The 26131-nt window shown below is 35.5% G+C and overlaps 1 long non-coding RNA gene across 1 annotated transcript; it reads left to right on the forward strand.

The window, feature by feature from the left end:
- Positions 1 to 10041: 10041 nt before the first annotated feature.
- LOC135287003 (uncharacterized) lies at positions 10042 to 14353 on the forward strand. The gene is made up of 3 exons (XR_010350930.1): positions 10042 to 10137; positions 12413 to 12519; positions 14084 to 14353. It is a non-coding gene; the product is annotated as an uncharacterized LOC135287003 (long non-coding RNA).
- The last annotated feature ends 11778 nt before the right edge of the window (positions 14354 to 26131 follow it).

Here is a 26131-nt window from a genome sequence, read left to right on the forward strand (position 1 = left end):
AGTTGACAAACGTGCACTTGCCAAATGCCCAGCGTCCTTCACAAACCTCACTGATTTGTAAAAGATAAATAAGAAAACATCTGGAAGCCAAATCAAACATCCTGGGAGAGTGATTCCTCATGAAGCATTTGGCCACAAACTCTGTTTGCACTGTGGTGACTTCATTTATTCATGAACAACTGCAGTCTAATTGTTTTGTCATATGAAAAGGTTTGCTGACTTCACTGCTACCCACAGAAGTGACAGAAGGGTTGGATTTCTCCCTTTCATAGTCTCATCATCTACAGGCCTTTCTAACTGCAGTATCCTTCAAAAATAGTAAGTCATGTTTTGGCAAAAGCAATTAGGAATTTTGTAAGCTATCACACGAGGACTGAGCATCCACCTCTAGGTCCCACCATCCTAAGAATGAAATATTGGAAACAACAGTGAACATGACAGCATGGCTTTTCCTTGGCATAAAAAATATCACTCCTGTATCCCATGCAGATGCTGAGATTGTTCTTTAATTTATAATTTAAAATCATACAGCTACTTTAAGCCCAGGGCAAGGATACTTCATTCATGCTAAATAAAGTGATCCTTCTTTATAAAAAACTATATTGAGTCTGGCTACTGAAAAACACTTTTGTATATGAAAAATGTCTATACAAGAAAATAAAATAGGACAAATTTAAGCAACAGATTCATTTATCTGTCCCCAGGTCAAGATGTAAACAGAAAAGAAAAAAAAATTAAGTGAATATATAATTGAAGTGTTCACAATACAAATATATTATTGTTACCAATATTTGCATTTGTTACCATTTATCTGTATTTTTATCACACATATCTGTAACAATGAAAACCTAACTACATATACAATGTATTGAATTTAACTCCTTAAGGAGAAAATCTTTTCCTTGGAAAGTCCTTTCATTAAAGAGGAGAATAACAAGGAGAGAAAAGAGGATATGTGAGGATATGAGAGTTTAAAAAGTAAATCTAATAATCTGACTCATTATATCAATAGGAAAGAAAGTGCTTTAAAGATTATAATCAGCAGTTATGCATCCCACAAGATATTTGGTAGAAAAAACATTGTGAAAGTACAAGCCAGGTTGAAAGAAAGAAAGAAAGAAAGAAAGAAAGAAAGAAAGAAAGAAAGAAAGAAAGAAAGAAAGAAAGAAAGAAAGAAAGAAAGAAAGAAAGAACATTAAAAAAATCCCACCCTAATAGTGAACTGATCCAGGAAAAAAAAACTAAGATTTTGAAAAATCTCAGTTTTGCAACTTGTTTGGTATTCTGTGCAGAAATAAACTTCAAAAATTGTTTACTTCAAACTGGGTTTCAATATAATTAAATTTAAACACTTCACAAGAAATCTTTTGATAGGTTGTGGGCTTTTTTAGTAAAAACTATGACTTGTCAAAGGGATTAAAAATAGAAGTGCAATAAATGCCAATTCATGCACCTACTAACAAAGAATGCCAGTGTTGCATTTAAAATGCATCAGAAATTCACATAATCAAAGATCTAGCTCAATGCTAATTTTAACATGAAGCTCTAGAGGATGGTTTACTGTATTATATTCTGTTATTTACAGTGATAAACTGTTTCTGTTACCTAAACTATACAGCAGTGATTTTTAGGAAATATTTTAGAGATTAAAGATTGTAAGATGATTTCAAATATTTGGAAATATTAATTTCCAGCACAAGTAAATATCACTTTCTTACATGTACTATATACTGTATGTTGGAACCAGTAGCAAGAAAGCTAATAAGGAAATTGGTCACTTCTTGCGCATGACTAAGTCAGAAAGATGTTGAAGAGCTATTGCAAGACATCAAGCCTGAGTTTTTCTGAGTTTCTGTTTTGGGAATTATTGGAAAAAAAAATGAAAAAAAAAGCTATAGGTAAGTCTATTGAGGTTTATTTTTGGTTGGTTGGTTATTGATTTATTTCCTAGACAGTGATTCTTCATTAATTCATTTCAACAGTCCACAAGGACCTGGCTCTTCTCTAAATATTCCCTTCACATCACAGTTACATCCACCTGTGTATATGTATTTATGCTGATGCTCCTGTCACTGAATTGCTCTGCACTGGTCAGTAGCTATTGACACCCTATTTCCAAACTGTGGAACCAGGTCCCTCTGACCTTGTGATGGAATTAAGTCTACAATGCAATATCTCTCACCAGTGTGTCCAAAATCTCCAGCTCATGCAATAAATTTTGTGCAGTTTCCACCTTCTTCATAAGGCATTAGCAGTGAGTGCCAATGGGTATGTGGAATTTGGTACCAGTGCTCAAGACTATGACCATTCCAATCTTCTCCTTTAAAGCAGTCTTCTAAAACAATTAAGGGTCCCATGCTTCTTCCCATGATCACAGTGGAAGTCAGCACAACCTGTGATGATTGTTTTGCAAGACATGTTCATGAGATACAACTCTGTGCACACAGTTCTCTATTAATTCAATTTTTCAATTGAAAGAGAGTAGATTCTTCATTTTTATATTTTTTTTTCCCCCAGGAAATACAGGCAACTCTTGGAAATTCCCCAGGACTACTCCCATGGACATGACACACTGTGTATTCTCCAGAGAAGCTCTGGTCCCATATGATGTGAAAACCCTTGGCTGTGGCTTGGCACAGCAAGCTTTGTTCAATGTGGGACAAGGAAGCCTTGCTGACAGCCTTGGGATAAATTCCTTGCCAGCTTAGACAACTGTAGAACACTGTCATTTTGCTGCTTTCACATTGCTCTATTCTTTCTCAGTTGTCCACCTGGGCTGCCTTGCTAACATGTGTTAGACTCTTTTTCTTCTCTTTACAAAAGACAGCATTTGGCAAGATGTCCAGTGGTTTTTGCAGATATCCTGGAATGAAAGCTGTACTTTTTCTCTGAACATGACATATGCCATGGAGACAACTCCTCTTGCTGCATCTCTTTGCTTCTGTGGTATTTTCACTTAATATGAGTGAAAGATAATCACACAATAAGAGCACTGCTGCATTGCTTTAGAAAGCTCATTGTGAAAGTAGACTGTGCAGCTAAAGATTATTTTGTGGGTTCTCTACATGTACTTGATGATATTACATGTATGATTAATACTGCTTCATAAATAGGACACTCTTAGCTAAAAAATAAAAAGAAAACCCAAACAACAGCATGAATTCTTTTTTTTTCACATTTCATATAACTATTTTAACATTTATGTTTTTCTTTCTTATCAATTTGAAATTTTCCCTGTCTCCAGAACAGATGGAATGGACATAAGTGTGGAGAAGAATTGTGGAGAACACTTAATTTTTCCATTACTATTTTTAGGACAAATAATTATTAAAGAAGAGTGTATACTTAATTCCACATACTTATAAGAAAGTGACACAATATTTTCAGAGAAGAACATTACTAAGAGTAAACTATATGCACAAATTTTATCACTAAAACAATATTTCATATTTCACATTGCATATATATTTTTTCATATGGTTAAATATGGGTAAATTATAATATAGAGTAAAATATATATGTACACTATTAATTATGTCTGTGGGTCTTCAAATTGCTGAAAGATCATATCTGTGATCTTCTGGTGGTCTGTTTTTCAAAAAAAAATCATCAATGACATCTTAAACACAGAGAAGTTAATGAATTTTAAACAAATTTGAAAGAGAAAGAATTGAGCCACAGCAAGTGCTCTCATACTGAGAACAACATGTTCTCAGCCTTTGGCCTCTTGCAGGTCTGTTTGGAAAAGTCCTGTGCAAGAAAGGTGTAAAACAGTCAAAGATCACCTCTTCCATTTTCAGGAGTAGTTCATGGTGATGAATATGAAATCAGGCAAAAATGCCAGAAGGCCTTTGTGGACAAACAGAGCTCATAGCCAAACTCAGAAACAAGAAGAAACCATACAAAGGGAGAAAGCAAGGATAGAGGATATGGGAGAAACACATAAATGGTTTCTGAGCACACAGGGATGAAGTTAGAAAAATTAAAGCCCAAGGGAAGTTAAATATGGCCAGGGATGTCAATGCCAAACAAAGCCTTCAACCTGTACATAGGGGAAAGAAGGGAGATTGAGGAAACTGTGGGCCCATTGTTTAACTAGACAGGATAGAGAAGAGGCTGATTTACCAAATGACAGATCATCTCCCAGATATCTCATGTCCCAGAGACCATGGCAAAGGCTGGACCAATTAAAATTTACCTTCAGTGAAAAGGGTGAGGTCAGGGAATGCTGAAGAGGACTGGACATACACAAGACCATGGGCCCTGATGGGGTGAACTTACCTGTGTTGATGAAGCTCTCATAGACCACTGCAAGGCCACTATGGATGATCTTTGCTCAATTATGCTAATTTCATTCAACACACAAAATTAAACTAAAGTGCTCAATATGGTGGTGTCACAGGCTTGTGCTGAGGCCTGCCCTAAAGATGGGAGCTGAAGAAAATATTCCATTCCAAAGATGTGGCTGAGCTCCTCATGAGAGGTGCTCCCAGTGCTCAGTGTACCCCACTGCCCAGCAGGGCTCACACACTGCCCTTACTGCCCCTCAGGTTTAAATGCATGTTGTCTACCAAGTTTCTTTTGGTGTTTTATAATCAGGAAGGTAGAGTGCAAATCCAGTGTACTACCTTAAAATGAACAAAACTAGAGAAAATATAAAAAGGGTTTCAAAAACAAAAAGAATTGTTTTTCAAAGATCGGAGAATGGTTTATAAGAACTGCACAGAGCTTCTCAATAAATGTCGTAATAAAGGTTCATTGATTAAAAGAAATTGGTTCTATTGCTCATAATAGCATCTCATTGATTGAAAAGCATTGCCTGGAATGGTTTCCTCCAAAGCAGCATCTGTTATGTATTAACCTTTCAGCCTTCAGAATCATGGGATATGAATTTTTTGCTCAAACTACTGGTCAGATGACCCAGCCATGACATTTAATAAATTGCAACTTGGCACATAGATTCAGGATTTCATAAAAACAGGGAAAAACACATAATGATGGCACAGTTTTCATGATGCATGGTATAACTGAGTTCTTTATGTTTAAAAACCAAAATTGTCTAAATTCAGAGTGTAAATTCTGTTTTATTAAAAGCATGAAACAAAGTTTAGGATTATCATCCAGCCTTTAATGGTAAACAGCAATGTAATGATTGAACATTGAATGAAAGAAAATCCATCATGTCTAGTTTGTTAGGAAAAACTATACAAGGACAAGGCAGCTTTGATTTAATCTCTGAAGTAGTTAAAATGAACGTAGTTACCTATCATACTGACATTAGTAATAGCATGTGTACATGATTACAGAAATACATTAATGATTTTTTCTACTTTTTTTGCTATTATTTAAAAAATATCTTTTTTAAACTGGTGCAGTTTATTGTTTTAATCAGATTTCATGAGAGAATTCATCGAATAAAACCATAATAAGGGTAGTTTTATCAAAGACATTTGATTGTTTTCAGTTAGTCGCTAAAATACATTCTACATGTTTGTTTTTCATTCTGCATAGGAGCTACTTGTATATCTTGGACTGAGATCTAAATTATCTCTACTGGAAATGAAATAAAGTGTGAAGAAGAAGATTTTATTATTAAGTCAATTTATTTCTTATCTAATGAGATAGCTCAAAGCAGTTCATAGACTGTACCATTGTACAGTTGTGGCATAAGAAATAATTTAATCCTTAAAGGTATTTGTGACTTTACAGTGCAATATCTGACACAAAACTATGTATCAAACTATCTGATAAAATAGATAATTAAAAATTAATATTAAGCAGTCTTCCAGGGGCTCTAGTTCAGGAGTCAAATGTAGTCTTACTTCAATAATATTAAACACAGATAGGTTTTAAGCAGTTCACAGATTAGTAGTGTCTGAGTCACACAAGAAGGAAAACCAACTTTGTGCTGTTAAAGTGCTTTGGTGCCAATTTCATGGCTAATACTATCAGTGTTGGCTATAAGTAAAACCAGGAAAAACTAAGAAAAAAAAAAGAATATCTAAACCAAATAGTACACAGTAAGTCTGAGAATATGAGAATTTAAAAGGATGGGAAGCATAAAAGTAATGAAGGACTAACATATCCTCAAAGAGGGTCAGTCAGTGCAACTTCCGGTCAAGTAGATTATCTGTGTGCAGCATAGCACAGAAACAGATAACACCCAGCAGCATATCCAAGGCTCTAGATGGAAGCACCAGGGTGCTGAGCTCTTAAAAATTCCTAAAGTATGAGGCTCAGATAGGCAGCAGTAATTGTATTCTTAAAGTAAGATGCACACAGTTTCTAACTGACCCCTGTGCTCAGGTATAAGTTAATGATAGCCATCCAGATTCATCAGTGCCCACTTTACACATAAAAATTTTGTGAGTGCTCACAGGTGTTCCCTGTACCTAAAGTTATGGCTTGAAAACTCTGAAAAACGTGATGATTGCAATAAGTTATTATTATCACAGAAATTGGATATTTCTCTTACAAAGTCCTCTAAGGATTCTGTCCCGGAGTTGAGCTCAGAGACACCTATCAAAAACCTGAAGATTCAAGTTCCCCAACAAAAGCAATTGCAGTGGCAATATCTTTTAACCACTAGTGAAGATGGAGGAGGCTTGGAGAAAATATTGCTGCTTCCCACATTTCATAACCCTGCAGTGAGGAGCAACTGATTCACCTTTCTTCTTTTGGAGGTTCGGGTCAACATACCTCAGCTGTAATAAGAGTATTGCTAAAGCTAACAGCCTGTCATAGTCTGGATATAAGGTGCAGAGGTGTCCATGGGGACACAAAAAGAACTGTGCTAAATTTGGAGGATCCTTTGGGACTTCTGTGCACTGTGGTTTGTTACCAGAAATACAATCCCTAGACTCCAAGTTAGGAAAATATTTAAACCAAGCATTTAGACAGCAAAATTTTCTTGATTAGGGTAAATTCCAAATTTGGAGTCACAAGTTACTGTGATAGTGAGGATCATGTGGACAAATCAGGTTGTTCAATACACATTTTCTAGATGTGAGTCAGGTGGAAGAATAGCAGCTTTGAAAATGTATTTTCTTCCTATTAGTGATAGGAAGGATTGCTGATTATAAAACATGAACTTTCTTTTAATTTTAGTTAAAAGAAAGTTAATCATAACATTATGATTAAAAAGTCAAAAATATAAAATTCAACTGTTGGATTATATACATCATCCCAAAGCAAATTTTTCACTTAAAATATTTCTTTATTATGTATTTTCATCTTGTTTCCAGACTGAATGTGTCATATATCAGCTTTCAACTTCTGGATCCTTTAATACTTTCTTTTCTGCTAGATTAAAAATTAATCTACTATCTGAAATACTTTTCCTGTAGCATAGGATCAAGACAGCTCTTAATCTCTTAGATAAATTAAACAGATGCAGAATTTCTGTATTTTATAGCAGATTTTCCAGACCTTGAGCATTCTTGTAGGTCATTTCCTTGCTGCATTCCAATTTGTTAACATAATCTTTGAAGTGTGGATTCCAGAACAAAGAACTGGATTGCACTGACAACTTGATGACTGCACCATAATGGGCTATTGAGAGACACTCAGGTAATATTCATTATGGATATGAGACGCATATTTAAAGAAAGAAGTAGAAAAATGCTGAAATTCATGCTGAGAACTAGATCAAAGGCTAAATTGTGTCTAGATTGCAATAGATTAGAGGTGTAATAAAGACTTGGGTTTTCTGTTGTTGCTTTACCATTTAAACAATAAACACTTAAATAATAAAAAAGAAACCCCTAGAATCATTAACAACTGGCAGATTTTAATGACTTTTATGTTCTACTGACAGAGTTTACCAAAGAAAAAAAACTCAACAGAGGGTTGTAAGTAGCCTGTTTTTTTTTTTTCTCAGTATAGGGTGATAACAATAAATGATAGAAACAGATTTTCTGGAGAAACTCATATCTGGGAGGAAGTGTAACCAGAAATATTTTTGTTTGCTGTCTGTCTATGCAACTGATAAAATCAGTCTGTTACTAAATATATATTTTTATACGAAAAGAACACATTTTTCTGTATTTTTGTAACTTTTATTAAGAACTTACAGATGTTTTTATCTCACATGAAGTTATAAATCCATTAATCTCCCTGCAAAGTCCTCAATGCATAATTGTTGTTGTTTTTGTTGCTTTGTTTGGGTTCTTGTGATTTTTTTCTCCAACTGTAGGTAGGATTTTTAAACATACATAGTTTTTTCTTAAATTCATAACTACTTTTATAATACTTGCAAGTTTCATCCTTGGATTCAGGTAATTAATCTTCCACTCATTCTCCATCACACTTATTCAATTTATTAAAGTTCTGAAGTTTAGGGGAAAAGAAGTTTGTACAAAATAGGGAATGAGAAACAGTGGACATAATGTCACATATCTCTGGAAATGTTGGGGATACAGCTGGTGCAGATAATTATTTATGCATTTTTGTATCAAATAACACTGACTAAACAAACTCAAAAATGAAAAGTCTCTTTTGTACTCTTTTGAATGCTAAAAATTAGAGTGTCCTATGAGCATATAAGGAGGCTTTACTATTCTATCTCATAATTATTGACATTAAGTATTAAGGCAGAAAGTAGACTCCAGAAATATGAAGAAAATAAAACCTTTAACTGTCAAGCTTAAATAATCTAGTTGCATTAAGCCAGTGTCCCTTCTTCTCTTTAAATCTGTGTGGGGAGTGGGAAGTGGCAAAAGGTGCTACTGACATATTTTGTCTCTTCTTGTCTGGCAGGACCACAGTCCTTTTCTCTGGATACTTTAATATTACTAAATTATTTTAATATATCCAAAATATAATATTTTAAGTTCTTTGGAATCATAGCCTTAATTTACTCTTCTGTAAGTAATTCCAGCCTGATGTCCAGAAAATGAGTGAAACTGACTTTCCTGGTGGTATTATTTTTAAGGTTACACCAGGTATCAAGACATAATGGTCTAGAAATCAGAAACTAATTTAACAAAAGAGAAATAAATTGTATGGAGAACATTAAATTGAAACTATGTTACATGTTCCTTCATGCTTATTGCATTTCCTCTTTATAGCATGCACAGCTGCTTCCAAGGAAGTCAGTGAGAACACTTTCAATGAATGAATGTATGAAGGAATGAATAAATGAATGAACAAACTTCAACCATGAAATACCGCTTTCTGGGTTTAATTCTACTGTTAATTGTAACAGTCTCATTAAGTTCAAAATTTCTCACACCTTGCTGGACAGAGAACTGTTAAGCGGATCCTAGACTTCTTAGAATGCATATGATACAAAAATATGATAATAACATATTGGAAATGACACTGTGACTTACTTAATTTTGGATCATATTTCCCTGAATTCTGACACCATATATTAATTTGAACAGGCTGAGATAAGTTGAATTAAGATAACAAGCAGAAGAGGACTTTGGGACCTCCAGAACTGTCAAATAGGAAAAAAATTGCTTTCCTCTGATTTCATTTTAAGGAACTAACATTATTATCTGGCCCTGAAGTATTGTGGCCATAAAATGATAAAATTATCCAGAAATGCCTCAGAGACATCTGAACATTCCCAGTTTGAACAGCAATATGCTGAGGAATAAATTTACATTTTTAGTAGCTTAGTTCTACTTTATATATCCCCTAAAGGACAATGTTGTTCAATATACTTTGTTGAAGCAAAATATGGCTGTTTAGTGTGTTTATTTAACTAGCTAATGCTCGTTTGCTTATCTGACACCTAAAGACACTAATGCTGCATTGAGCCTTGTGTCCCTTTTATATTATTACCTACAGGGGAAAGAGAGAAATCCTATGGCTTGCTTGAAATCCTCTGGTAGGATAGTAAAATATCTGATCTCAGCTGGGACCAGGGCCTCTCCATGCCTCTACTGCAGCAAGTGCTTTCACCTGCCATCAAAGGCTCTCTCCCATGCAGGAGCACAGCACATGCCTTGTCTATGGAATGATCACAAAAACTGGTCACAGTGTAATCATACAAAATGTCACAGCACAGGCCACAGTGCATGTCACAGCTGAGATGGCCACAATACACAGAGTATCACCATACAACTGCAGAAGGCTTTAAGCATTCACCCATACAGGGTAACACCATGCCTCATCAGAAGGCTTCAGGTACCCACCCATACAGAGTAACACTGCATCACTTCAGAAAGCTTCAAACCTCTGCCATTCTTGTTCTTTAGCCCAGCCTTTTATCCCCCTCATGTTCATGTATTGCCCCTGTGTGTCCTCTGCTCCCTTTGTGGTTGGTCAGTGCCCCTGGGCACTCCATGGCTCATTGCTCAGTGCTGCTCCCCTGCTGCTCACAGCTGTGCCCACTGGCTCAGCCACAGCCCCACTCCCAGTCACCACAAACTGTGTGCCTACAGTGAAACATGCACAGGAAATCCCAATCTGCAACACATGGATGAGTATTTTGGGGCCTTCATAGTGCACACACCTTCCCAAACAGGCAACGTGGGTCAGCACAGTCAGACTGGCCTAACCAGAATGGCACTGGGTATGTCCATGTTAATTCCCACCTCCTCTTCCTTATGCAGATGAAAAGTAGACCAAATGGGTGGTAAAAACAAACTCTTCTAGGAAAATAATATTGTTGATAAGTGGTTTCCAGAGAATTCAAGGATGATTGGGCTATGCTCCCCCTTTAAAAGCAAGCAAGCAAGCAAGCAAGCAGAGATAGTGCCTCTCCAAAAGAATTCCTGATCACATCATAATTCATCAGAATTCCTAATCACATGTACGAAACATGTGAGCAAAGAGCTCTGGAACAATGCCATTGATGACTACCTTAGTAAAATGAGAACATTTTTTGGGTAGAATAGCCCTAGGTTTGGCTGCAATTTACCTTTGCAATTTATGTCCTAAAGAAATCTCCATACACACAGGAATAAATAATTTCCTTAAGTTTATAAATCTTTACTATCTTATTATAGAGTTTTGAGGAGACTAGTCAATTTTTACCAAGAGAATTAATATACTTGAGACTCCATCTACAGGAGCCTTTAAGTTACAGTGAGGGCATATAGTTTGTTTTAATTTTTTTTTTTTGCTATATGTGTTATGCTTCAAAATTTGAAATCTTAGTATCTTCTACCACAATGAAAAATCTAGGCTGAAGCAAGAGAAAGTACTATTTTCAGTTTCCAATATTTTGCACTTTATGCAAACGTGCTGAAGTCCCACAAAATACTAACTGTACAAATTCTACTACTAATGACAATTGTCAGTCAAATCATGTCTGAATCATTCCCAAAATATTTGTTTACACAGAAAGGAAGTATATTTTTCACAAGCATTTGTGCTGGTTTTAACTGGGATGAAGTTAATTTTCTTGACAGTACACAGTATCATGCTGTGTTTTGGATTTGAGCTGGAAAAGTATTATTATGATATAGAATGTTTTTGTTATTGTTGAGCAGGGCTTATCCAGAGCCAAAGCCTTTTCTGCCTCTCACGCACCCCACCAGTGAGGAGGCTGGTGCCTCAAGAGTCTGGGAGGTAACACAAGGGGGACAGCTGACTCTCCCTGACCAAAGATAGATGTCCCACAACATATGGTGCCGTGGTCTGTGTATAAAGATACGGGGAGAGGAAGGAAAGATGGGAACATTTGGACTGATGGCATTTGTCTTCCCAAGTCACACTTGCATGTGATGGGGCGCTGCTGTCTTGGAGATAGCTGAACACCTGCCTGACAATGAAAAGTGGTGAATGAATTCCTTATTTTGTTTTGCTTGCGTGAAGCTTTTGCCTTCTCTACTAAACTGCCTTTATCTCAATCCTTGAGTTTTCTCACTTTCATTCTTGCAATTGTCTCCCCATTCTTTGGGTGAGAGGGGTGAGTAAGTGAGTGGCTTTGTGAAGCTCAGCTGCCAGCTGGAGTTAAAACACAACAGCATCTGTGAATACTTAAAAACTTATTTCAACATAGTTACCCTACTCTCACGTTTTCTCTCTCTCTCTCTTTTTTTTTTTTTTTTTGGCACACAGAAAGACAAGCCATCAAGAACTGTTACCAGCAAGTACCTGTTCCACCTAAAATTTTCTGGGTTGCAACCTGTTTATTACCCAGACCTACGTTCCTCTGGAACTTCAGTGTAACACAATGCACTTCACTGCAGTGATCGTGTAGGAGATTTTGAAGTGCATTGTTCTAGACAGCTCTAATGTTCCAAGTCCTTCATGTCCACTTAGCAGGCATATCCTCCAGGATTCCTCTTTATGTTTCACAGATGTTGGGTGAAATGAAGCAGACATGGAGCACATAGTGATGTGTCTTGACACATTGCAACACCACATCCTAACACCACTCCCACTCTTCCAAAGTACATGTCACTGGCACTTTAAAGTCCTTAGGGTGAAGTTAAATGTCTCCTTTCTTTAGGCCATCAGCCCAGTAAAAGGCTTCAAAATGCATGGAAGCAGGGAGCAAACTGGACCTTCAAAAATGTTTGATAGTCTCACAACACTACTGGCGCCCTTGTCTACAAGGTAAAAGTATTTCCTTTCTGATTTCAGAAAACAGACAGAAAGGTGACAGTAATCTGATCAAATACAGCTATTTGGAATGTAGAGATGAGTGTTTGAACAGAGTTCCCTAGAATTCTTCCATAAGTGATGACCTTCCATAGAATGAATTGTGCCATGATTAATGTCCAGGGCATGGGAAGAGGATCAGACTGGCAGAGCACCTTTTTCTTTATGTGTGAGGGAATGTGCTCAATATACTTGCTGTGGCCTTATAACACTTCATGTAGGGTACAATCTTCTTTATATTTTCAATATTCTGTAAGGTACATACAATGGTGCCAAGCTAATGAGTGCTTGGAAAGGACTACTGGAGTTTGTGATTTTTTTACTGTCAATTGAAGCCTCCCTGGTCTGCTACTTAATTGTTTGTGGTAGGCTGTACATGATATATTACAAGAAAAGATATAATGGTAGCTGAATTTGAAAAAGCCCCAATACTTGTGTATGTATCAATTTCAAAGGAATCCACCTTAAGACTGCATTACAGTGGTAGTAAGGGTTTTCAGTTCAATAACATTAAATCAATGCAATTAAAGAGAACAAACTGGATCAATGTGACACCTTGGAGAAGACATGGCCTTATTGTTCATTGCTAGGAAAAAAATCTTTTTGAAAGCACTATTCATTTAACTATTCAGAAAAGGAAAAATATATAATTGGATAAAAAAATTCATGCCTTTTGTTCTTTACCTAAAAGATTATTAATAATTGGTGTGGCAATCATGTAAACACTCTCAGAGCCTGCCATATATTAGTGCCAGCAATGCTAATTTTACTCAGACTGAATTGGCATCAGAATAAATGCAGGAGAAAATATATGGTATTTTTGCAACAAATAATTGTCCAGTTTCATCACACTCCTCTCCTCCTCCTTCCTATAAAACCATTTTTAAACATCTCCATTCAAATGCAGATTCTGACTACTTCTTACTACTATATACATCTGTTTCCATAAATCATTTGCAAAATATAATGTCCAATTTTTTTGTGTTTTGGATTGAAATATTAAAAAAAAAAAATCCAGTAGTTGTTGCAAAAATGGTATTGCCCAGGCAGTTTTAACCTCTGAAGACTTCACTTAGCAACTGGTTGTTCTTGTCTGCTCAACACAAAATTTCTGCCCAAAGAAATAATTCTCATTGGAAATAAGCCTGGATACAGATTCCTTAGATTTATACACTTAAGTGCAGGTAAAAGCACCTATTTTCCATCAGGACCTTGTGCAGAAGACAAACTGTAAGAGAAAATATATCTCCTGAGCAGTGCGTATGCCTGTGTACATCCTGCATTTATAAACAACCTATGCTTTTTATAAACATACCAGAGCATCTCCTGACCTGTAGATGACTTTTTTTTTTAATGTAAGAAACCTGGAAAGCCCAAACTTCACCTTTTTTATTCACTTTTTGACTGATCTCAGGCTAAAATCAATTCCAAGTTTAATTTGATTGATAATTAGGTTTATGAGTCCATTCTGACACATCTAGGATGCAGCTAGGCTAAACCTGTCATTCCTGTTTTGCAGGTGGCCTGAACTCTTTCTGCGTACAAAAGCTAAAATACTTTAGTAACTAAAAAGTGGGCTGACTAAATATATATAGTGTGATAATATGATCATTGCCATCAGGACAGAAGAAGGAGACAGAAACAACTAGACTCACACTGGGAGTTCCCCTGCCTGCACAGAGAAAGGGCTGTGGCATTTACTGCGGCATTTCCTGAACGTGCATTTGTGCCTATGTAATACATAGAAAACACAGATAAACTTCTAGTAAAGAAGAGCAATGGAAAGAAATTAATTGCTGCTTTTTATTCCCAGCAAGTTTACTGTAGAGATGGAGCTTGTACTTTTCGACAAAAGAGGACAAAGGGAGCAAAAAGAAAAGAAATAATGAACAAAAATTGTGGCAAGAGAAATTCCAATGCAATATAATAAAAAATTAACATAATGCAGATGATGAAACACTGAAACAGGTTGAACTCTTCAACCTGGGAGACTCATAATTCCATTGGACACAATCCTGAGCCTTTTAATTTAACCTGAAACTAGCACTACTTTGAACTGGGAACTCCAGAGTTTCTGTTCAGCTTATGCAATGATTTCATTTATCCACCCCTGAAAGATGACACAGATATAGTCTACTTACAGAGGAAGATTGCAGCATCTACAACAGCAGCTGTAGCACTCTGCTTCCTGCTGCTTCTAAACACTATGACGTACAGAACACACCACAGGCCAGTTTGCCACAGGATTCAAAGGTTGATAATCCTTTATCTTCACTGTTTGATATATCTGGCATCCCTTGTGACAGGGTAGGAAAAAATCTGTGCATTGTGCATCCTTTCTATCAAAATTTGTGTGCATTCAGGCTTTTGTATATCTTTTAGGGAGAAGGAATTGTAAAGAGTGCCACTCAGCATTTCTCTAGATTTAAGTTGCAAGGTGCCATAGCACTGTGGTTTAGGCATGTTATGTTCTTGAATGAGCTTGCAGCACGTTTGAGCATGATTAGAAAGGTAGTTTATGACATTCAGCACAGAATAAAACAGATTATGAATTCTGTCCAGAAGCAGTTGCTATACTGGCTTTCTCCCAATACTATTTAAAACCCATTATTTAGCTGTTGGCTCCAACTTCTGTGTTTTGTTGTTCAGTGGGTTTTTTTTTTTCCCCAGCACTATTTTGAGAATAATTTAAAAGAACTTCTGCTGCAGAGGCTGGTAGCTGTTTTAGAAATGCTTCATAAAAGCCATTGCATCTGGTGGTGAAAATGTGGCTGTGTGGTGATACCATGCAATACAGTTGAGGGAGATATACTGAAAAGTGTAAAGATGAAGTCTTCTGAATTTTGCATTTAAAATAAAATCAGAACTTTTCTTTAAGGATGGCAACATTCTTCCCATGAAATTCCCAGGAATCTCAAAGCTGTGGTTTAATTTGTAACTGCATAATGTTTCAATGAAACATGCAATTCCTAATAAAAGCTGCTAAATTCTAGTAAGGTGACATAATCTGATTTTACTTTAAAAGTCATGCAGCATAAACAAGTATGGCTGGAAGTAATATACTGAATACAGTAGTCTAGTTATATAGCCCTGGTTTATAGCAGTTGATATTCTGGGAATGTCCTTACACTCCTCTTCCTTTTTGTTGACCCCTGAAGATACACTTGTAAAAAGAAAAGCATACTGCATGTTCTTTTCTTATCTTCACATCGGAAGGATTAGAATTCCTAACTGAACTGAGCAAAACCTGTGTAGGTATAAATCTTTGATTTTCACTTACTCTTTAGCTAAGGCCCATAAAATTACTAAGTGTTTTGCAACCTAGTGGATTTCAGAGTGCTATTTAGTTTGGTCTATCAAATTAACTTAAATGAAAGGACAAATACCTATAAACGATTCAAATATAATTCCAGAACTAAAGAAATGTATGTTTATTTAAATCTTATGCTGAAGATATGGACATAATGTGCAAATACATGACATTTAGTAAAACTGAAAGAGTGTAATGATATCTGTTTTGGGAAGCATATAGATCTAGAGGTGTACATTGCTGTACAACTGTTGAAGGGTTCTAAATATGTTTAAGAATACCATGACCATGACCTGAGCTAGATTTCTGACTGCTGTTTAACTTACTCTCTATTTTCAACTTAAGATGTACTATTTTTCCCAAAAAATTAAATATATATCTGGCCAAACTAATGCTTAAAAATTGAACTTAAGCTCCCCAAATTAACAGCTTCCTTTAGATATGAAATAATGACTTATCACGGCTACATGACAAAACAATGTTATCCCATGAACCCACCAATGTCAAAAGCAAGGCTACAAAACCTGAGTAAAAGAATTCCAGTACTTTTAAGAATTCCCCCTTATTCCAGATTTATTAAATCTTAAAATATTTTGCTTGTTTCCCAGTGTAAAAATGCAGTTATAGAATTTGCAAGCAGAAATAGTTCTGTGTCTATTAATACATTGACTAAAATGAAATAACACTTGAAAGTCATTTGAGCTATACATCAATCAGGACAGTGTAAATGAAGTAGTGCAGTGTACTTGAATGTGAATATGTTTTCAGACTTCATTGTTCATCCCTCTGGGCAGTGTTGACCCAATAAAATGTTTTACTAACTGTCTTCATAGCTCTGATTTTGTACCTATAAAAATGGGTTGCTTGGCTGGACAAGAGGACCAGCTTCCTTTGCTTTCTTGATAATGAGTGATTTGAGGATGTTGACAGGACTGAAGTATTTTATTTTAACTACCCTTCTATTCGTTGTTTTAGCCTTCTTTTCCACACCTCTGAACATGAACTAAATTCCCTTGTTGAAAATTTTACATGTAGGAATGTAAGGACATAGAAACAACAAGCGGGGCTGTTTAAAGCAAAAAATATATTTGGCAAGTATGCACCATGGACCACTACAGTCTTGGTTATGCAAGGAATGTGAAGTCTGGGTGTTGTGTGTCATTCTTGTTGCCAGCTCCTGCTGTACAATGTCCGTGCACACTTGGAGATCAATCAGCTCCCCCATCCCAAGCAATTACATTGCCACCTTCAAAACATGAAGAATAAATAACATAAACCTGAAGAAAAATGATCAAAATATCATATTCTTTTATATTTACCTAGTTGTACACAGTTCTTCACATATCATGATAGAGAACAAAGAGAAACATAGATATTCCACATGGTCAAAGCCTTGCTGTTTGTTTAAAAGTCATTAACTGTTAAATGTTTGGTGCACTGGCTGTTGCAAAAAAAATATTTTCAACTAAAGTTTAAATAAATGTATATAATATTCCAATAAGAAAAGGCTAACATTTACCTATCTGAAGTAAAATATTTTCTTTTACAGCCTACTCAGGCCTAACATACAGCAGGCAGTCTGTAACCATAGCAATAAGCTGTATTGAGGAAGAACCCAGCTAGGCTAAGCAAAAAGAGGAATTGCAGAGCAAGGAAAGATCTGATTAGTGCAGCTATGCATGCTACAGACAACATGAGGATATTGGCTCCTGTTGGCTGGAGATGCTCAAACAGTGAAAGATATTTCAGCAAATGTTAGCTAAAAATTAGAATGTGCTTGGTTTCAACTCTGTTCACTTTTGCTGTAGAGCTTTGGGGTTTGCTTGAATTTTTTGAAACTTTTAATTTGCATATCAACCTGTATAGTGAGATTGAGTATTACAGGCATTTGTACAGAAAATAATACAGGGTAGATGGTGAGTTAATCTACAGATCATGTTATGAAAAAAGGATCTCCAAATGATGTTAGGAGCTGAACATACCAAAGATAACCAATCATATCTTCAGCAGCTGGCTCAGGTATGACCTGGCAGTAACTTGAAATTGTATCCCCCTCTGAGGCTATGAAACATTAAGCACAACTGAACAAGGACATAAAATTCTGCCTGTTGTTATAATTGTGATCAGTTATAATTAAGTTTGGGGGAAAAAGGATCCAACTAGCAGACCCATAAAAGGATAATTATAACTGTTTAGGGTGTCAATGACATTACCAATTTCTTCTATTATGGTCATTCTTGCTTTCTCAGTATTAAAAATAAGAATGTGTTGATTTCTGAGCTGCAAATTCCCCAGGTGAAGTCAGATCTTCTGGCAACTACACCTTCCAAGCTGGAGGTTTAATAAAACTCTACAGATGAATACATTGCAAGGGCCAGTGACACAACACACAAGGAACCACCATCACAGACAGTGATTGCACACTATAATCTGGCTACTATCCAGTAGCAATGGCCTGGTGGGAAGGACTGGCTGACAGAATGTGTAAAACTTAACAGCATCTGGAATATGGACAGGACCTGATGATTATTTCTCCTTCTTCCTTCAAGATATTTAAAATTCTTCTTGTTAGCAGCAGATTAAAACATGACTGTGAGATTGCAGCAGGGAAAAATTCCTCAGGGGCCTTTAAATGAGCCTGGCAGGGTGGGAAGAAAATAAGACCCACTTTGACACTACAGACTCTAGACCATACTACATTCCACAAATTCCATATCACATTCTCACAAATATAAATATACAGCATGTATTTAGTATATTATTTTTAATATAAAAATATAAATATACAGTACAGATGCCACACCATATGTATTGCAGAGCAGATCCCAAATGCCAAATTACCTGCATCCTTCTGTGTTTGTGTGCATAAACACTCACATGTATGTGCATGTGCGAGCACACACAGTCACACACACATTAGGTGCTCATTCTTAGATAAAGTCTAGAAAGCACAATTTCTATATTGCAGGTGAGGGTTAATATGATTACATTTACTTAGTACGAATAAGATGGGAAAGGGATGAACCGAGGATTCAAAAGTGACACCTTCACATCTTAATGAAATTTAATTTTAAATTGAATGTGCAAATGTATGATATGCTCCTGAGTTGTACAGAGAAAAAGACAAAAATAAAAGACAAAGACAAAATTTTCTAATTGCATATTCCTCAGTTAAACACCGAAGTCATGAGGATATCTTTGTCCTGGAAAGGAAGATAGGAGAGCTACAGGATTTGCTTCTACATATTTCATTCTCATTTCAGCTTAAATTTTTCTAGAGGCACATGTAGCATTAAACTTAGGTAAAAATCCTGATAACAGCATTAGGGATTACATCCTGGAAATGGCTTTCAATGTGAGGAATTACAGCTAGAGGAGGCTCTCTAGATTAACTTATTCTTTTCAAATTGTTCCTGAATAGAAAAGATTATTTTCCAGTAAACTTCAAAAATTATTTTGCTAGTTCACCAAACATTTGAACACAACTAATCAATAATTAATTCACTCCAGACAGACTAGTTCATGGGGTGGTTCTATTTTGTTAATTTTTGTAGAAGTTCATGTTACTCTTAACACCTATGACTTCCTGTGAGCTTGCACTTTAAAATATCATCTAATAAAATAGCTCTGCTGGTCTGTTTAATGATCTGTTGGCTCTGTAATAGTGAAATCACCCTTAGTTCAAATTCACCTACCTCTATTTTATTTCTTCTATCTGTGGCTCATCTATCAGGAGCAAATCTATGTACAAATTTCAGAATCCCATGTCTATGGAATCCACAATATAGAAAAAACACAGATAATCTAGAATGAAGATCTTGACTCACTGAAAGGAATGACAAAACTAGCATGGTGCTACAGAATATACAGCCATAGACTAAAATCTGGTAGACATCTCACTGATTCTATTTTGAAATTTTGCACATCAGGTCACATATTTTCCAAAACAAATTCTCACTCCCACTTCCCACAACTATAAAGGACATACTTGAGAAGAATACCCTGTTTCTATTCCTGCTGGCATGTAGCTGACCAAAATTCTCCAGAAGTTTTTCGTGTGGTTTACTATGTTCACCAAAAACTGCATTAACATTCTCGTGTTCATTTGCCAGACCTCATTCTCAGTCTTATTTTGTCTGTGTAAAGTAAATTGAGGATCCTTCTATTACCAATTTTCTTCTGCTGCATAGGGAGCACCTTTAACCTTCTCTTTGGTAAGATAAACAGCGAGAGATCCTTCCTTTTTTAGAATAGAAGCAAATTATACAGTCCTTTAGCCACAGCTTTTCTCTGAGCCCTCTTCAGTTTATTAACACACTTCTTGAATTATGAATAAAGCTGTGGGAAAAGGATCCTTCTGTTCTCAGAAATTCCACACACCTTTATTTATCTGCTTAGACTATTTACTGACTGGAGTAGGACTCAAAAATATCTCCATTGCTCCTTTCCATTGTATTGGGCAAATTTCCTGTGTTTCACAATTATTTCAGTCAGCTTTGATTGTTAAACTTAATCGTGCAAAGTTCTCTTTAAAGGACATTGAATGCAAACCTCATGTTTTACTCATACTTCCATTAATGTGCTCTTGGGCCCATTTGACACTGAAGTTTCTTGTTGAGTCCAGGGTTGTTCTGGCTTCCAGAACTGCTCCTCTTGAGGAGACAAAATTTTGAGCCCTGCTTCACAACCACTCACTTAGAAAAAGATTCCTTCAGCCTTAGATATGGACCCACTCACCTGAAAAGCAACATGACTTACCAGGAAAGAAAGTGCATGGAATGAGTGATGTAAGTTTGCAGACACATGCAGATATGTGTGTTTTAGCTTACAGGTTCATAATGGCATTATTCATATTGTGCAAATTTAGTGTAGAGAAAAAAAAAATCAAACTTCAGCCATGGAAGTCAATTTATACATTGAAGAATTACATATATGCTAAAAAGCAAATTCAGTCTTGCTTGACTGTCAATGAAAATCATAGCTTATAAAATTCTTTATTATTTAGGCTTTCAAATATTTTCTGCCCCAAAGAATCACTATCTTTACAAGTACACCTACTGCATAATTATGAAATAGTGTTTTTATCAGTAAAGTGAATATAATTTTGATTTCCAGACACAAAGATTACATGAAATGTTATCAAAAATTAATTAATTATTCCATTTTCCAAGGATGGAAAACAAGAAAAAGATACTGGAAAATTAGGTTTGAGGAAAAGAGGTTTTTTTCTGAATTTATTGCCTCTCTTTTACCAAATATTTCCTGCTATGTTCAGCTTTACAACTATAATGAAGCAGACCTTCAGGTGTGCTTCTCTTTGATGCACATTTTCTGCCTTTGATGAATCCCCATCTAATACATGTTTATCTATTCAATGTATCAGAGCATTGGAAGCTTTCTTTACCCTACTCAAGGAGTTGAGCTGCTACATCAGAAACGTTGCAGTGCTCAGCATTTCAATGACTGTGCTGCTTTTCTGAACATCCATCTGCCTCTACAGAGCCAATGTATCACACTTGACTGTCAGGTGTGACAATAAAACAGACAATAAAAGCAAAGACAATCCTGTGCTCACGAAATTAAAAGTTATAAGCAGCAAGTCTGTCAAACACAACATGCAAGGCCCAGTGTAGCCTCCAGAGTTTCCTTTGTCTCAGGCATTGCCAACAGCTGCAGGTTTTAAGTTCTACCTGTCATCTAATCTACAAACACAGCCTGCATTGCTTAACACCCCTGCTCTTTGCCTTCCACGTGACAGCACCTCAGTCCACCTGACTGCCTCAGAATGCTTGCACACAGTGCATTCCTCCTTATATGTATTTTTAAAATGGCTTTAGCTAATGGAGCTGTTTAATTTGCCTCATGGGTTCCCATCTACTCATGCAAATATCTTGGCTCAATCATGCATTTCTTCATCTAATCACCCAGATGTACACCTGTGGTAAAGCTGTAAGAGCCTGGAAAAATCTTCCTACTGAGTAACTTGTCATTAAGCAGGAAATAGCTACAAACCCCAGTTAAATCCCATGTGTAACTTAAAAGCAGGAAACAAATGAGGACAGCCAGGAATGAATTATTTAACAATCTTCAGTCAAGTCAAAAGGTGTCCAAAGCTACCAGATTTCATGTTTTTCATCATTAATAGAATTGTTGAAATGCATGAGGGTTAGGGAAAGGTTTTGTGAAAGTTGTAATGAGACAATTTGGAAGAAGTAGACTTCGCCCATCTTAAAATACTCAAAGAATATCATTTTAGGTGTATAATGAACTTTTTATTGAACATTTGCTATTACTGTCAGGACTTGAAAATGTATCAAATCATTCCCACAAACAATATGAATATAAGACAGGAGAAAGATAGTTATAGAAATGCTTTGACCTGTCTGATGTGAATGGATTTCATAATTATAAAATGCCCAGAGCCACCTACTTAATATCAAAAGATATCTCTTTTATATCTCTTTTCACATGCACAGACACATATATATTCATTTCTTTTAGCCTCAGTTAAAGAAGGAAATTTATGACTTATACTGAGTTAAAAGTTAGAACTGGAGTATTAGAATGCTCCATGAAGTATTTGCTTTTCTTTGTAAATTTACATAAATTGTAAGAACCTGTGCTGATGTAATCCCATACTCATTAATCAGTACATTGTCATTTAAGCTCATGTCCTAATATTTCAACCAACAGCTTTTTCATACCTGTTTTCTCCTCTACCCTTCTCTACTTTTAAATAAGATTTCCTGCATCATTTTTAACATAAACTGGTCAGAGAGACTTTAATGCAGAAGTGTTGGTAAAACTGTGGACTCTGCATTTCATATGGATACTGTTTTGTTGCTGCTCAATCCGCTCAGTAACAGCTGGAGGTTTCAAAGAATGCAGCATAGTAAAGGGAGGAAGCTGTAAGCAAAATCTGCATTTTACATAATCTTCCATAATTTCTAATCTCTTCTACTCTGCTTTTAATATTCAATATTTATTCCAGAAAATGCTGAATTTAATATTAATATTTTCTAGATATTTCATAAGTTGTTGTTGACTTTTAAGTTTAGAAAAATGTTATCTTGGGAAAAATCTTAGACTTCCTAATACATTTTTATTTCTTGTCTACACTGTTAGTTACCACCTACTTACCACTCTTTCACATGGTTCATTAGGCATTCTGTTGGATATGTGATAAATAGCAGTGAAATGTATTAGTCTGTTTTATAAAGAAGTGTATGATAAAAAATAGCTACTGATTTCTTTGTTTGTGAGTTTTTTCTTCTTTATTTACTCTGCATAATGAATTTCCTAATAATTTTACAATGATTATTATAGTAAAATAATAAACATGTGCCAATGGCATGATGTCTCATTCTAACAGTATTATAAAATATCAGCTAACAATAGTGAGTGACAAAGCGGTATTCAAAAAATTGACAGAGTTTATTGGTCAATTTATTTACAAAAAAATATTAATACTACTGACCTGTGGTGTAAGAAAAGAAACCTGTAAATGTCTTTAAGAAAAATGTAATCTTAAATGCTGCAATTTCCTTTTAGAAAGTGCACATTTTTCTGTTGTTGTTTTGTGAACTTTGTCCTTCCAACTGTATGTTTTATATAGCTTTTGCCTTGGAACTCCCTTGTTTCAATCCCCTAAAACTGTCAAGTGTGACTCCACCTGCTTTATTGGTCCCATAAATTCATATGAAACTAGTAGCTAAATCCAATTTGTGTCACTCTGTCTCTCTCTTTGTAGCCTATTCTAAATCTCCCAGCATGTTTCACAAAAGTAGAATCCTATTAAGGCCAAATAACCACCACTGTATTTTATTCCATGGTTATTACAGTCCTGCTACTGTCACAGCTCTTAAAGACTCTTGTCTCTCCATGAATCTATGATGGTCAAAACCTGAAAATCTCATAACTACCTTTCTGTTCTGTTTTTCTCCATGTAATATCCCTTCCTCCTATACTACTTTTGAAATTAACTTAGGTGTTATCTGTTTAAGCTCAATACTTTGTCAAATTTGCCATCCTGTAAAGTGCTACCTGTTAACAGGAAAAACCCTTAAACTTCAGATAAGCTTGGCCCATGAAGCTGATGTTCCTGTAGTTTTACTTAATTTCTTTGCTTTCAAAGTGGTTTAATTTAAGAATTAAGAATGGTAATTTATTTTTCTTTATTATTTCCAGTTAGAAATTGGAAAACACTGTGAATTTCAATGAAAGTCCTACTATCTGGATTAAAACTCATGAAATAGCTGGATTAAAACCCATGAAGAGGCGTTATGAACAGGTTAATATCCATGAAGTATTGAAATATCATCAATCATATGTATTAAGTGAATGCCAATCATTATTTAAAAAAAGAGGAAAAGGAAAAAAAAAAGAGGACATATTGAAACACTTTAAGTTTTCAGTGTAAAATTGAACCCCTCATGATGTAAATGTCTAGGAAAGTCATCTCCATATGGTGTCCTTGATGGCTTCTGTGAGATTAGATGGAGAGATAGATAGATAGATAGATAGATAGATAGATAGATAGATAGACAGATAGATAGAAAGAGAGACAGACAGACAGACATACAGACAGCAAGAGACAGAGTGGAATGTGCTCATTGGAACTGTATTCTAGAAGCTCCAAACCAGAAATAGTTGGTTAGTTTTTTGTTTGGTTTCTTTTTTTTTGTTTGTTCATTTTGTTTTTTGGTTGGGGTTTTTTGTGTGTTTTTGTTTTGTTTTGTTTTGTTTTGTTTTGTTTTTGGTTTTTTGGGTTTTTTTTTTTTCGATGGGAGGGTGCAGGTGGTGTTTAAAAAAATTAATTTTTAAATAAGTGTCTTAATCTGCAATCACAGTGTGTAAATACCATGGCATATCTTGGATTCCTGCTTCTTTCACCCTCTGCACTCATGTCTCATGAATAAGTTCTCTCCTCTTTACTGCAATACGTATAATTAGGTTCCAATCCTGCTAATCTAAAAGTGTAAACAAGCACATTTCAAATACATTATAATTTTTCCAGGAACTAAAAACAAAAAAGGATGTCCTAGGCTCAGGAATGCTTGAAAAAACAATCAGAAATAATCTCCTTTAAAAAGTCATAAGGAATCTTGTGCCTAAAGGGTGTTTCTATTCCCATCAAGGAAGATCTCCTTCCACACATATTCCAAAGACAGTGTTGTGATTTATGAAATTTAGTGCTCTGCCAAATACTAGCAAGTCATTTCTGGAAAGCCAGGAATAAATAAGTGAGTTCATATGCACTGGAAATTCTGCTCCCTGAAAAAGCTGAGGTGATTCTCTAATATCTGAAAGGAGAAAATCAATTAGGAGCATGGATGGGGACTTGCTTCTTTTAGGCAGTTTGGTTAAATTCCATGAGAAAAATGTGCTCTGAAATTTTTTTTATAAAATATATTAAATTATAAGATGACTCAAAGCAGTATGATTTTAAAAAAAGCTAGGACCTGCAAAACAACCTTCATAAAGGATAAAAGGAAGTTCATTATACTTCAGGTTACAAAGTGAATATTTACAGTAAATTTGATTATTATGTAACCTCATGCAATGAGTGAAGAAAAATTGAAACATCTTTCCAAACAGATGATGCAGTCTTATTGCTCACAGGCTTTAAAAGAAGTTTAATTTAGGCGGAATGATTTTTTGTTTCTATTATGTTCTGAATTTAATATATTTAGGTCTGAAAGACAGTGGACTTACTTTGGCTTTAAGTAGTGAAGATGGAGCACAATACACAGAGCACCTTTTGAACTTGTGACAAGATCAAACCCATATTTTCTGGGGAGCTTTTATGAAATGGTATTTGGACAAAGAATCACTATTAAGACATTTAAATAGTATTCAAATTAATATTTAATAAACCTTTAAAAATAATTTTAAAAGGACCTTCAGTCTTTTTTTTCATACCTGAAAGTTTCTTGCTATTCCTTCCTTGCCCTGGAAATGTTAATTTGGTCTGTCTGAAAAAGGTATCACACTGACATCAAATTTCAAGACTGGAAGGTACTATTGTACAACTGCTCTTTGGAAAATAATTGACCCATCATCTTAATTTTAATACTTGTTCAGCAAATTACTGCTCCCCTTCAATATTCTATTCTGACTTTAGTTTTCTTTAGGAATAAATACTGCTGTCCTGACATATGAATTTTCACAGTGGTTAATTATTTTGTCTTTTACAACATGCTTAGGAAGCTACTAAACTCTGATTATTTCATAAAAAGAGAGAAAGAGAGAGGGAAA

Source organism: Passer domesticus, chromosome 1 (genome assembly GCF_036417665.1).
Source record: "Passer domesticus isolate bPasDom1 chromosome 1, bPasDom1.hap1, whole genome shotgun sequence".
NCBI classification, from domain to species: domain Eukaryota; kingdom Metazoa; phylum Chordata; class Aves; order Passeriformes; family Passeridae; genus Passer; species Passer domesticus.